The sequence below is a fragment of the Schistocerca cancellata genome, chromosome 2, assembly GCF_023864275.1.
Source record: "Schistocerca cancellata isolate TAMUIC-IGC-003103 chromosome 2, iqSchCanc2.1, whole genome shotgun sequence".
Lineage (NCBI taxonomy): Eukaryota > Metazoa > Arthropoda > Insecta > Orthoptera > Acrididae > Schistocerca > Schistocerca cancellata.
In genome coordinates this window covers 340,728,224-340,742,139 of record NC_064627.1, presented here as the reverse complement: position 1 = coordinate 340,742,139, position 13,916 = coordinate 340,728,224, and the positions used below count along the sequence as shown (strand labels likewise).

Sequence of the window (13,916 nt, the reverse complement as noted above, 5' to 3'; positions counted from 1 at the left end):
ACGGAGATACTGAAGGAACTGGACTGGCAGACTCGTGTAGACAGATGTAAACTATCTCGAGAAAGTCTATCAACAAAGTTTCAAGAACCGGCTTTAAATGATGGCTCTAAGAATATACTAAAACCGCCTACATGTCGCTCACATAAGAACAGAATAATTACTACACACACAGAGGCGTACGAACAATCATTCTCCCCGTGCTCCATACGCGAATGGAAAGGGAAGGAACCCTAATAACTGGTACAACGGGACGTACCCTCTGCCATGCACCTGGCGGTGCTTTGGAGAGTACAGATGTAGATGTACACTGTAAGGTGTATGACACATTGCGTGGTCCTGCTCGTGATGCCGCCGTGCCGAGGGAAAACAAATGCATGTAGGGGGTCGGCATAGACACCAAGGATAGATGCATAGTTCTGTTGATCCACTGTGCCTCCAGACTGACGACATCACCCAGGGAGAGCCACGAGAAAAGGTCTCAGACCACAACGCTCCGTCCTCCGGTCTGTACACTACCGACGATTGTTGCAGGGCGTTAGTTTTCTTGCGTTTCACTCCTGTGGAGTATAAATAAAACTTGATTCATCTGAAAAGGCCACCTGTAGCAACTCAATGGGCATCCAGCTGCGGTACTGGCGTGCAAATTACAGCCTTCGTTGACGATGAACAGCAATCAGCATGTACGCAGCAACGTTCGCCGAACGGTCGTTGAAGAGACACTGTTGGTATTCCCTTGGTTCATCTGGGCGGATAATTGCATAAGAGTTGCACGTGTATTCGCCAGTACACACGTCCGCGGCCGTCGTTCACCCCTGCCATCTATGGCTCGTGGTGTACCACAGTTGTCTCAGCGCCGGTTTTGGAGAACGCCATTTTGCCATGGACGGTATATCCTAAACACAGTGGCACGCTATCAGTTTACAACTGCACTGTTTCCCGCGCTCCGCACACATAATTCATATACTCTCCGCGGCTAGTGTAGGCACCTACCGTCTGTGAGTGGTTACTGCACGCTGGCGTCGAAGATGGGCGGTGGTCACATAAATGTGACTGGACCGTATATTACAATTGCTGAGAAAGATATATCTCACAACCAGTTTCATACTACGAACACTTTAATATTAGATTTGTGATTTAAAAACTACCAACTATATGTTAATTACCTGTCTATTCAGTTGTACTTTGAGAACTTACTATGTAACGTATTCAAAATGTATTCAAGTGCGTGTACTTGTGTACAGAAATTGGTTTTGCTAGTTAGTTCCCCAGTGTTTTAATAGGCCCCTTTGTCTTTCATTTTCAAACGGTTACCTGATGGTTCGCTACCGGTTGAGTCAGCTCAGGTTGAAAAATCCTTTTTACAAAATAGCTTGTTTTTCCAATGTCTCATGCAGTGCATATTCCTATACGAAGCCGATTGCAGAACGCACTTTGCCACAAAGAGCACCAAACGTCCATGACTAATGATCCTCTACCGTTTGTTATCTTCTCTACATAACTCAAGAGAAAGTACAAAATTTTTAACATCATCTTAACCTCATACCCAAGGCTTTTAAAAACACTTAAATCAAGAGTTAGATCTGTAAGCAAGTTTGCAATAGAACCGAGCCCGGTGCGTTTGGGGAAGGGAATAGAAAAGCAAAGCAGCAAGAAGAGATACGAACAAGTAAATGTAAAAATTCAGTTATCAGCAAAGGAGACTCCGTTTAAGGCATTCTTGTGACCTATTCTGGCGCACAGCCCGAATTGTAACAGGCTGCTTTCGTCAGGCCAAGACTGGTACCGCGAGATGAAAGCGACTTACGTGAACGTTAGATATTCTAAAATCATTCTGCCTCATCCATCGTGTATCTCACGCTAGAGTCAAACGATTTAAGCAAGATAACGGATCGTATCCGTATGGTGCATGAAGAGAACAGTACACAATGGGTTGAGTACCCTATGGCACGAACTACACAGTACCTCGCGCGGTATCTACGTAACTATAAATTTGTTGTAAGAACACAATCTCTAGCAGGCAAGGGGTTTGATTCCCGGTTTGTATACATTAACGTCTAGAATTGTACGAATTAAAGTCATTAAGTCACGTACCATACATTAAAGAAGAAAAATTCCATCTACATAGAAAAAAATCTTAATATCAATGAGGTTGCAGCACAAATACGATTCATGAAGTCTGATCTGGTTTTTATAATACGTGTCGTTTCTTCAGTGCCACACAGAGATACAAAATCTTGTTAACTAAGCATCACTTTCCTATAAAAAACAAATAACGAAGAAATAGAAGCTACCGGCTTTAATGGCGTCGTTTTTATCGTTATGACAAGTATCATCGATAACGAATCAACACTACCAAGAAAATGCAGGGGTTGGCGAAAAATATGAAAACGGCAAAAGAAATACAAGCTAGAACATAAATGCATATGCTGGCCAAGACAGCACAGCACGTTGCGCTTTTCCATTAACGGCAACTATACAATCACTTCAACATGTTGCAAGTGTCAGTCGTGGTCGGAACAGCGTTCTGTGTAGTTAAGAGCGCATTTTGTCGGAGCTGAGTGCATTCAGGTTCCACATTGTAGATTTATACCGCATACAAAAGAAACGGAAAATCATCATCCCCAAAGTGACAATGTGGACGAAAGTGCGTGCCCAGTGATAGAGACGGAAGGTCAAATAGCAAGACTGTGCTGAAAACTAAAGACGGCAGCTGTAGAAGTCACTGCAGAGCTGAATGTCGCACACGCGAACCCTGTCGGTATTAAAACAACACGAGCTCCAAAAGCACGGAATTGCAGGTCGAATTGGAATTCCAACACCACCCATCAGTGATGGAAAGGCCCCTAACAGGGAAACGTGGTGCCGAAGCTATGATATCTGGAATGTGGAGCAATGGAAGAAAGACATTTGTCTGGACGAGCCTTGTCACACTGTTTACAACCCCTGGCAGAGTTTACTTTCCAAGACCAAAACCACAAGAATTACGTGACAATTTTGGTTGATCAGGTCCATCTCCCTGTACAATATCTGTTTCCCAAAGGTGATTTGTTGTTCCAAGACAACAGGACTCCTGTTCAAACTGATGGAATCTTCTACGACTGGTTTTGTGAGCACGAAAATGAATTCTCATATCTCCCACCAGGTACTAATATTGTCTACTTTGGAGAGAAGACTGTGTGATCGCTATCCACCTCCATCAACGTTGCCTAAACTTGCCCCTATTTTACCAGAAGAATGGTATCAGATTCCCCTGAAAAACTATATCTATCCATTCCGAGACGACTGGAAGTTGTCTTGAATGCCAACAGGTTTTCTACACCGTATTACGCATGGTAATTCGTTGTGCTTGTGGCGTTTCCACATTTTTATCCACCCACAGTATATCTGAGTGTTGCCTATCAAAATGTTGACAGACCTAGCTTTCATTCCACATCTACATCCACTCTCTGCAAAACACTTAAGTGTGTGGCAGAGCGTATTTTTCATTCTACCACGTATTAACAATTTCTTCCTGATCCATTCGCGTATGCAGCAATGGAAGAATGACTGCTTAAATGCTTCTAAGCGCCGGCAATCAGTATAAACTTCTCATCGCCGTCAAGACGGGAGCGATACTTGGTAGTATATTCATTGATTTCTCGATACTGGTACTGGCTAACTTTTTATTTAGACTTTCGGAGGGCAGTTGCTCCCTAGCTTAAAAGTGCCTGCCAGATGAGGTTGTTCAGCATTTTTGTTACACCCTCAAGAGGGTAAAAAAACAGTGGTCATGTTATCTTTCTTTGTGTATTTCAGTGACCCCGGTTAGATGTACTTGACATAGTTCCCGCACGCCTGAGGCACATTCTACAATTTCCTTATTAGAAACCACTCGCCGGCCGCGGTGGTCTAGCGGTTCTAGGCGCTCAGTCCGGAACCGCGCGGCTGCTACGGTCGCATGTTCGAATCCTGCCTCGGGCGTGGATGTGTGTGATGTCCTTAGGTTAGTTAGGTTTAAGTAGTTCTAAGTTCTAGGGGGCTGATGACCACAGATGTTAAGTCCCACAGTGCTCAGAACCATTAGAAACCACTGAATTATAAGCCCCGCAGTTTCAAAAATCTTCCAGATTAAAACATCTTCCAAACCCCCAAAAACTGCATGACAGCCACTCACAACTTCTATTCATTCATTTACTTTCTCCAAAAAACATTATTCATTAACACAGAAAAAATCAAAATGACATCCTCTCAAAAATAGTTCAAATGTGTGTGAATTCCTAAGGGACCAAAATGCTGAGGTCATCGGCCCCTAGACTTACACACTACTTAAACTAACTTACGCTAAGGACAACACACACACCCATGTCCGAGGGAGGACTCAAACCTCCGGCGGGAAGGGGCGCGCAGTGACATGACGCCTCTAACCATGTGGTTTCTCTCAAAAGATTTGGTATCAATTACCTGCTGCTTAGAAGAGCCACCGGTAACTTTCAAACGCCTGTACTTCGGGAGGCATCTACTTTGACGATATTTTTACGAAATGGCGCGTTGGTAAAACTGTAGTTTATAACCATTTTCAAGAAGATTTGCTGTGCGTACTAACCGTCACTTCCATCAGGCAATCTCCGTTGCAGATTTATTAGTATCCTACGATTGGAACAAAGTCATCCACCTGCCTTACCTACGACAGAACGTACATGGTCATCCCTTTTCATATTCCCACAATTGACCCTTCAAGTATTTTTATGATCATTATATTACGGTCTCAATTAGTGCTAATTCAGTCGAAAATTCTGCATAGAATCGCATAGGAACTCCATCGTGTTCTGCGGCAATTTTCCCAATACAAAAATAATTATACCAATCGATTAACGGATGATTAGTCTCTTCCTTTTACAACAGTATGATTGGGGAACTTACTCTCTAATGACCTTACATCCAGCGATGTGTCTGGTGGTCGACAAAAGGGTCCATGTACAAGTTTCTGGCCACCTTCGATACTAGGATTTGTCCAAAAACTCCAGCATGCAGCTCCGGTTTCTATCTCGAATGGTTTCAGCTTTTTACCTACTAAACGAATACACCACTTCCATTTCCCAGTGGTCTACCACTCCTTATGCACTTACAATCTCCAAAAATGTGATTGGCGTCAGTTTTGCGTTTTTCCAACTTTCTGGACAGGGCACTACATACTGCCCCTTTTTTAAGAACATATCAAACTCTATTAACGGATAAGACAGACGTTGTTATATACTTGAGGCATCTGAAATGTGCTGTACAGTGAAGGACGAAGATTCTATCAGTAAATCTGATAATTAATGAAGAGTTCGTGCAATTAATGAAGAGGTACTGAGTCGAACTGGTGAGGAATGACATTTAAGGCACGGGTCAGTTAAAAAAAAGGGGGGGGAGGATCGGCTGATACGACACACCCTGAGGCATCATGGAATCGATAATTTGCTAATGAAGGAAGTGTAGGACTTCAAACAGATGTAGTTTGTAGCAATTATGCAGAGGCGAAGACAGTTGCACGGGGTCGACTACCGTGCAAAGTTGCAGCACATTAAGTCTTCCGACTTAAGTGTACAAGTAACAATAACAACAGCTTACCTCAATCAGAATAACAAAGTGACTAACAGTCGTTGGCAACTAGATACAGGGGAGGCGAGCCGCGCGGTAGCAATAGCTGTTGGGTTCCCCACTGGGAACACAAACGTCCTTCCTTGCCGTGCATACTGAGTTCGATTAGCGGAATTGTAACAGACTTATCGGTTTTCTGAACACTTTCGCTACTATCTTTAGACTTTCTGCTGCCTAAATAAGCCATGCCCTGGGGAGAACAACGAAAACGAAACGCAACAGTCAGGTTACCACAGCTGGTGTGAGACAAAACAAGAAGACTTCGAGATAGTCGCAGAGGCGTCCATGGAACCGGGGGACGACCAGCGATATGACGACTGTTTACCTGCGCCCCCTGCCTGGGGAACAGGTGCAACGCAGAGGCAGCAGGGTTGTGGCGACCCGGAAGTGCGCGCATTTGGCCGCGGCGTTGCCACGTGGCGGCCGCCGCCCCAGCCCCACCCGGCGTCTCTCACAGGCTTCTCACCTTGCGCTAACCTTGAAATGTGCCACAGCGCACTTACGCGCCCAAAATAGTCCACACAGAGTTCCCTTCGTGAGCCCACACGAAACACTGCGCCGCTCCCTGCCGGCCACCTACGGGTAGCCCACTATGCCAGCGACAACTAACATACTCCTCTAGCCACCAACTACAGAACTAGTTCCTCAAAACGGCTTAACGCTCTTTTTAAAGCGGCATCACTTTAAATCACCTTATAGAAAGTTGTGTAAAGTCTTCAAATAACTTACCGGAAAGCAGCTGGTCGCATCTTAGGACAGCCGCCATCAGCCATTTTGACAGGTCACAAACAGTCATTTTCGACACACACACACACACACACACACACACACACACAGCGAGCGTAAACATTAGCGCCACCGTACAACAAAAGATGACCGACGAGTGAAGTTATAGATGGTGAAAATTACTAATGGGTAGCATTAACACTCTTTCTCTGATTTTCGACACGGGACATAGCACAATTCCACACAGAATTTTTAAGAGAGATGGAGAATTTTTCTTAAATTTTGCGTGGCTTTCCTGCTCTCTCCTTCGTCAAAAAACAGAGGGACAGAGAGAACGTTAACTCGCCTGCTGAGTTTAGAATTCGCTACTACCGACAAGTACTGACGTCTGTCATATTTAATTACGTGGTGCTACAATGTTTACAGTGTGTGTGTGTGTGTGTGTGTGTGTGTGTGTGTGTGTGTGTGTGCGTACACGCCGATATGCACAACAAAATTTTAAATTCTCTCACACAGCGCCTCCTTGCTGTATTTGTGCCTTGGAAATGACGTGTGCACCTGTCAAAACATGTTGTTGTCGAAGACGTCACGCGGTTGATTTCCCGCAAGTTAACCAGACAGATCGTACAATCCAAGTTAAAAGTTATGGACTGTAGCGGGACTGGAAGTCTCTGAAACCTACTATTTGAAGCTGTAACTCCTCTCCTACCAACTGAAACATTCATCATGCTTTTGGCTTCTCTCCACTTTTTCCTGAGTTCTCAGATACTTCCGCACTATGCTGGAGGACTTGTAGCTTCGAAAGGAATAGCTGGAGGGAAGTTCCATAGCCATGGCGGCTTACATGCAAAGTTTGTTGCACATCACATTAGAACTGTCAGGGGCTCGAGCCAAGACAACAGCGTTTTCACTACAACAGATCCGCTATGTATTTCATATCATTTACATCGCTGATGCTGTGATTAAGCAACGCTGTCCTCCAATTATATTCTCCAGCTGGAACTAGTCTTGCATCATCATGGCAGAGCTTCCAGAATTTAGAGTAAAAAATAAAAAGGGTGGCAGTATGAATTCACTGCACTGTCAACCAGAGAGGTTTGGGTGGCTCAAATGGAAGCTCTTTCCACGAAATGCAGGTGTTTACACTAAGGCATTAGATATGGCGCGCAGTTTTAAGTAGAAAAATAAATACAGTAAAATACAACGCCAGGGGTAATAGTAGAACCAATACATAGTTTTTTTAGTCAATGCTCACGAAATTTTATAATTGCTATTCCGGTTTCGACGTCTAGACATCAATAGTCCATTGAATTTTGCTTCATCGACTTATGGCCTATTGAAAATGACTGAACAGCTGAAGCTGGTATAGCCACTAATAAACTTTCTGAGCACTGAATGAAATAAACTTTACACTGAAAAGTAATATGATCACTGACGCTCTCAGGCAATAACATGACAAATATGAAACAATAGTAAGACTGTCCATCCTCGAGCACAAATCGATTAAAATGCGTATTTTCACAGAACTTGGCACTGGCAGCTTCAGCAGTAAATAATAGCGTTACCAAACTTAAATTATAATTCTGACTCAAGTCTCCCGACTAGCCATACAGATACATACTCCAAGATCAGATGTGGTCGCTCACTAGCATTGTTCACAAGCTACTTCAGCGAGTGAACACGAAATTCGAAACGTGAAATACGAAAATGGTTAGGGTCCGTGGCTGACAATACTCATATTGTTGCTATTATGGACTTCCTGAATATCTAAAAAATAACGGAGGGGAGAGAGAGAGAGAGAGAGATAGTTTTACTGTCGACAAAATCTCGACGACTCCGTAATCGGGAGAGGAAACAATCATCTCTTATGATTTGGTTTAAAGATAACGATGACTCGCTAGACTCCTCTTAAAGTCGACTAACTATCCGCTCTTTAGAAATACAGTAATTCGGGGTGAACAACACCAAGTTTGGCAGTCGTCGCCCACGTACTCAACAGCATCACATGAACAACCATCGTGGTAGCAAACCTGCCTAGCTTCCTCCTGTCTACGCTTACGTAAAGCAAATGAAGTGTATGAAACCGTCGTCTTTACAAGCGTAGCAGTAGTTTTACTGGAAAATATAGACGGTAATAGATATTGACCATTTTACGTGACCATTTCAACCTTACTTTATAGAACAAGCGTAAACCACTTAGACTGACTCAGTCGGCTGGGAAATCGAGAGCTTTGTATTACGAGTAAACCAGTGGATCTCCTTCGGTGTCCACGGAAACAACAAATCGTATAGCGCTAGCCAAACAGCAAATGTTGCTTGCATTTTAGCTACTCAGCTTTTGGGCATTCATTCCCCATTTCAATTACGTTCAGGAAGTAAGGAAGGAAAATAAGGGTTTAACGCCCAGTCGATAAAGATGTCATTACAGTCGGAGCACACGCTCGGTATGTTGTTAAGGAAGGGGAAGAAAATCGGCCGTGTTCTTTGAAAGGAACCATCACGATATTCGTCTAGAGCGTTTTGGGGAAACCACCAAAAACCTAAATCTGAATGGTCGGAAACGGATTTCAACTGTCGGCCCGTCGAGTCAAGAGTGCTAACTACTGGGCCACATCGCTCCGTATTATGTTCAGAATTTAGTGGAGAAACACATGCCTTTTTGAGCAAGAAAACTGGGAAGTCTGACTGAATCGCTACAATATATCCAAATAATGAATATGCTCGTGTTTCATTCTAGAAGGGCATAAATCAACAGGGTACCCCAGGAGAAATGATCAAAATTCAGTGATATCACAGAAACGATCATTCTAGTAAACGTGGGCTCTAAAATGCATACCTTAGGTTTATGAGCCCTTTTTCATTTTCACTACTGTAATACTCATGACTTCTAATGAAAAAGTGATCGCATCTTTTAAGGTATAGATTTTAGAGGTCACGTTAATGAGACCTTTTTGCTTCGAATGATCGTTCCTAATAAATTCCTGAATACTGACCATTCCTGCTGACACACCCTGCATCTGAATGAGGGTGTGCCGTTGCGGTAATAGCAAGACTCTCATTCTCGGGGAGTATGTTCCAGTCTACAACTCTGCATTCATCCCATCCGCATTAAAAAAAAAAAAAGTGATTACTCAGAATCATACTAAGTTAAAGCCGGGTGATTCCTACAGCACACCAAGGGCGAACAGTAGATGCACCACACAAGATGCCGTCATTAAAGCCCACTGTATATGGGACAAATGGCTCTGAGCACTATGGGACTTAACTTCTGAGGTCATCAGTCCCCTAGAACAAAAACTACTTAAACCTAACTAACGTAAGGACATCACACACATCCATGCCCGAGGCAGGATTCGAACCTACGGCCGTAACGGTCGCACGGTTCCAGACTGTAGCGCCTAGAACCGCTCGACCACTCCGGCCGGCTATATGGGACAGTTTGATACTAAAAAACCAACTGAGCATGGTGAGAGACTCAAATGGAATCAGCAGTCGAAAATTACACCTACGGAGCAGATGAGCACAGCCAGTTTAAAATCCTAAGGAGTATTACTTTAATGCAGTTCCCTTCACCAGAGTTATATTAAGAGCATCCGATCATTCAATTACGAGGGGTAGTCATGTTTTAAGTATCACATGGAAAAAATACGAAGTTACGTAACAAACTTTTTGTATGTTTGCTTGCATGTCTGCAGTCCTGATACATACTGAAATTTCCGCGCCACGGTATCATAACGTACACCTAGGGTAGCCAATCAACAATGGCACAGCCCATTGGTGAAGTGGAAATATCGTGCGGTAATTCGTTGTCGGCAGCATTGGAAATGCTACAGCCGTGTCAGACCAGTCCAGATGTCTTCTTTAGGCGACTGGTCTGGCCTGACGCTTCTCCAACATTTCCTCTGCTACCGACAGTGAATTACCACACGATAATCTACTTCACCACTGGGCGGTGCCATTTAGGACTGGCTACCCTAGCGTGCGATACGACACTGTGACGCAGGGTTTCGCTGTATACCAGGCAAGCATGTACTTGCAAAGTAACAAAAAATTGGGAACTTAATAACAAAATCCGTAATTTCATTTTTACTGCCGATATGCCAATATAAAAATCGAAGTCGTAGCTTCTTGACTGCAGTTTCCGTTTTATGTGAGGATATTCACTGCGACGTTAACATGCCGCTGATACAGAAAAAACGCTGTTACTTATAGTACGCAGATTTTAGTGTTATCTTTTCCATTTATTTCAATCACTCGATTTACCAAGAATAGCTACTATGGCTAACACGCAACAAAATATTAATTACGTAATTTTTACATGTGGCTCGGTGCCTCAATTATTAACTGCCCGGTCAATCATTGGATTTTTATCTGTCACTTATCACTTCTTTCTTTGTTGATGTTAAAAATGCCGAGGTTCCCCATTGTCCGGAATCCACATTAATCTCTTTATTCCCCCAATAACTGGCTGGTAAATCAGTCCAAAGGTCGAAGGAAGGCAACGGAATACCACTTCCACCTGACCATGCCTAGTACGGCACTGAGGTGTTCAAAGCAATCTTCGGACTGATGACGCTTTTAATTTTACTCTAGTCACAACTTTATACGTATTGTCTATCAATGAGAACAGTATCAACACTGGGTGAACATCGCTACAGATATCAGAGGATCAATACCGTCTGATTCCCATAAATCTTGGAACATAAACCTTTGTCTGATTTGCTTTGAGGCCAGCACTACGCAATTTCTATTTCGATTGTACAAATATAATGCCTGTCATATTATGAGTGATGTGTGTGTTATTTAACGTCTACATATGTCAAATACAATAATTTTGAAAACTGCAGGTACGTTGGGAAATGCCAACAAGCTAGCATAATGTTAGTTTCCACATCGACATGGTTGCTGACACTCTACTTGCGGCCTAGTCAATCGTTTACTTGTTCGTCCGCTGTAATCACGGTCACTTTCTAAGGTCTGTTGAATGAGAGTTGGTAACACTGTTGGGTTGGTTAAAGTTGTTGTCAGAGTTCTTCCACTCGGCAAATCATTATTGCCATAATATGCAGCAGTTCGTCGTACCATCGCCAATGGAGTCGAGGCGAACGTCCTGGAGCCGTCCACCTGCAGTGTGAACCAATCTACCAGAGCACACCGACACAGGCGGCAGGGGGCATGCACAGCGACGCCGATACAGGCGCAGCTCACACAACAGAGAATGAGGAAATCCACACTGACCTTGCGATGAGACGCTGGCCACGCGGTGGGCGTCCGTGGCGATTACCTGCCAAACACTCGCGATACTTTCGGCACCGCCGGGTCCTCCGCGCTGAAAGCCGCACGACCGCTCCTGCAGACTCGACCGCTCTGCAGCTCACGGCGACGGAGCATTTCCGCGAGCGGACACCGCGGAGCAGCACTGCGCGATAATCCTCGACACCTTCGGGTGCTGAACACGCAGTCCACACTTCCACAGCCGTTTCCACTAGATGCACACGAAGACGTGTTCACTGTGACGGTTTGGTTTCCATGTTGCAGACTGTCACACAGGAGTGCGCTTCCATCGGGCACGACGCCTTCATCCGTTGCGGAAACACTACACTCAATTCTCACAAACACAACACACAAACAGCTTGTCGCTTCACTGTGGAGCTGGACGCTGACACGACGAGCCGACGACACTTAGCACAGGGAGATGGAAAGTGGCACACGCATACACGTACGACACTATACTGACGGCTTCTTCCTCTTCTTATCTGGCTCATGTGTAGAACACGACACAGAGTCTACCAAACTCGACAATTCTCCTCGAAAAAAACTAATGGGCGACGCTGAAGTTTTGATCCAAACACTGACTGACACAGAAATAAATTTTATCTCAAACAAGATGTTGTAAGTCGGCAACACACGTGCTAACAACAAACCAAACGGGCAGATACGTGAGTGGGAAATGGTGGGCGGTGGACATGTACCTTTAGCGTCAGACGCGAGTAGGATACGGGATTGTCACTCCACTTAAGAGTGACCCACAGGGTTATGAACTATCTGAATATATACGCATTCAGCGACAAATTCGCTACGACTACAACACAATGAGGAAGTACTACCAATTTGCAGCGGAAAGCTGGTATCTAACATCCTGGATTTGTATGTGGGGAGAAAGAGGTGGGGGGGGGGGGAGCTGGGGGAGGAGAATACACAATTAATTACACCCAACTAGTAGTAATGTCAGTCACCTCGATAAGAGAACAAGCCTAACTGAAGCTGTCATCACTGAGAGACATTAGCCCAGAAAGAAATTACTGCGACAATGCTAAATAGGGCAGAAACGGAAGGGACACGTTTCTTCGATCTTCAGCAAGTATCCCGCATGTACACGCGCTCGTCAGTTAGAAGCTTCGGCCATAAAGCAGTATGGTACAGAACGCCAATTTTCGGTAATTTTAATTCAGTTCACAGATATTTATTAATTTGCTCCTGAACACGACTATAGTAGTGCAATGAAGTGGAAAATCCTACGAAAGGTGAGTCCACGTGACACGTTTCGGCAACACGCAGCCTTTCACCGGCTTGCTGCATGACATGCTGTACATTAGTTCGTCAAGGAAACATGAACAGTAAAAGCTCACGATATCTTTTAAAATGAAAGAGAAATCACACGCAATCGTAAATACGGTGTACACTGCTCAACGGAACAAGGTAAAATTAGACGTTGCTTTTTTGCTTGAGAGTCACTACACACTTTTAAAACCGGGTTCGTAACAAAACATGTCGTTTGGCAGCTTCATTTATTGCAGATTTTTAAAAGGCGACAGAATGTAGACTACGTACTGGCGTTACTTGTGTACACTTTTTCGGATGCGTATGTATTTTCTTTCAGTTCAGAATCACATGGCCGCCACATAACCTACATGAATACGGCTTGGTCGCTGTGATGACAATATTCAAAGCGGAGGGTCTAGGATTGTGTACTCGATCCATAGTTAGTATCAGGATTTTCGTTTTGCGTAACATTATTTCACTTCTATACTATGCTTGTGAAATAATTTAAGGCACTTAATGGTCTGATTACAACATTAAACAGTAAGATCCCTTGGGTGCTCTAGCTAATAGGTCGGAGGAAGAAAGTACACACAGTGTACAACAGCACAAGTAAATCACTCTAAGTGTTCAAACCAACCTTCGACTACGCGTCAGCTTTTCTTTGACGTACATGGAGCATGTGTATTCGAGCATGCGTCGACGGACGAAGCCAACGGGAGACGTATTATGACCATCCCACAACAGTCGTTACCCAACTGTATGCGTCCTTTTGTAAATGTAGGAGTGTACTGCGCGGGGTACTCGTGTTGTAATTATCACCTAAAAAGTTACATATTGTATTTTTTGTTCGTTTGTTAGTAGGAATATATGTGCAGTCCTGGTACACACTGTAATCCCCGCGAAACAGGGCAACCAAAAGTAAATGGCGTCATAGCCCTGTGATGATGCCGAGTATAGCGCGGCAGGTAATTCGTTTTCGGCAGCAACGCATAAGTCACAAGTTAATCGAGGTCACTTCTTTAGCTATC

The 13,916-nt window shown here is 44.1% G+C and overlaps 1 protein-coding gene across 1 annotated transcript in view; it reads right to left on the bottom strand.

Annotated features, from left to right (window-relative positions):
• The window catches only part of LOC126153873 (protein split ends-like), a 360,157-nt gene that overhangs the window by 166,741 nt on the left and 179,500 nt on the right, over positions 1-13,916 (bottom strand). The window lies entirely within an intron of this gene.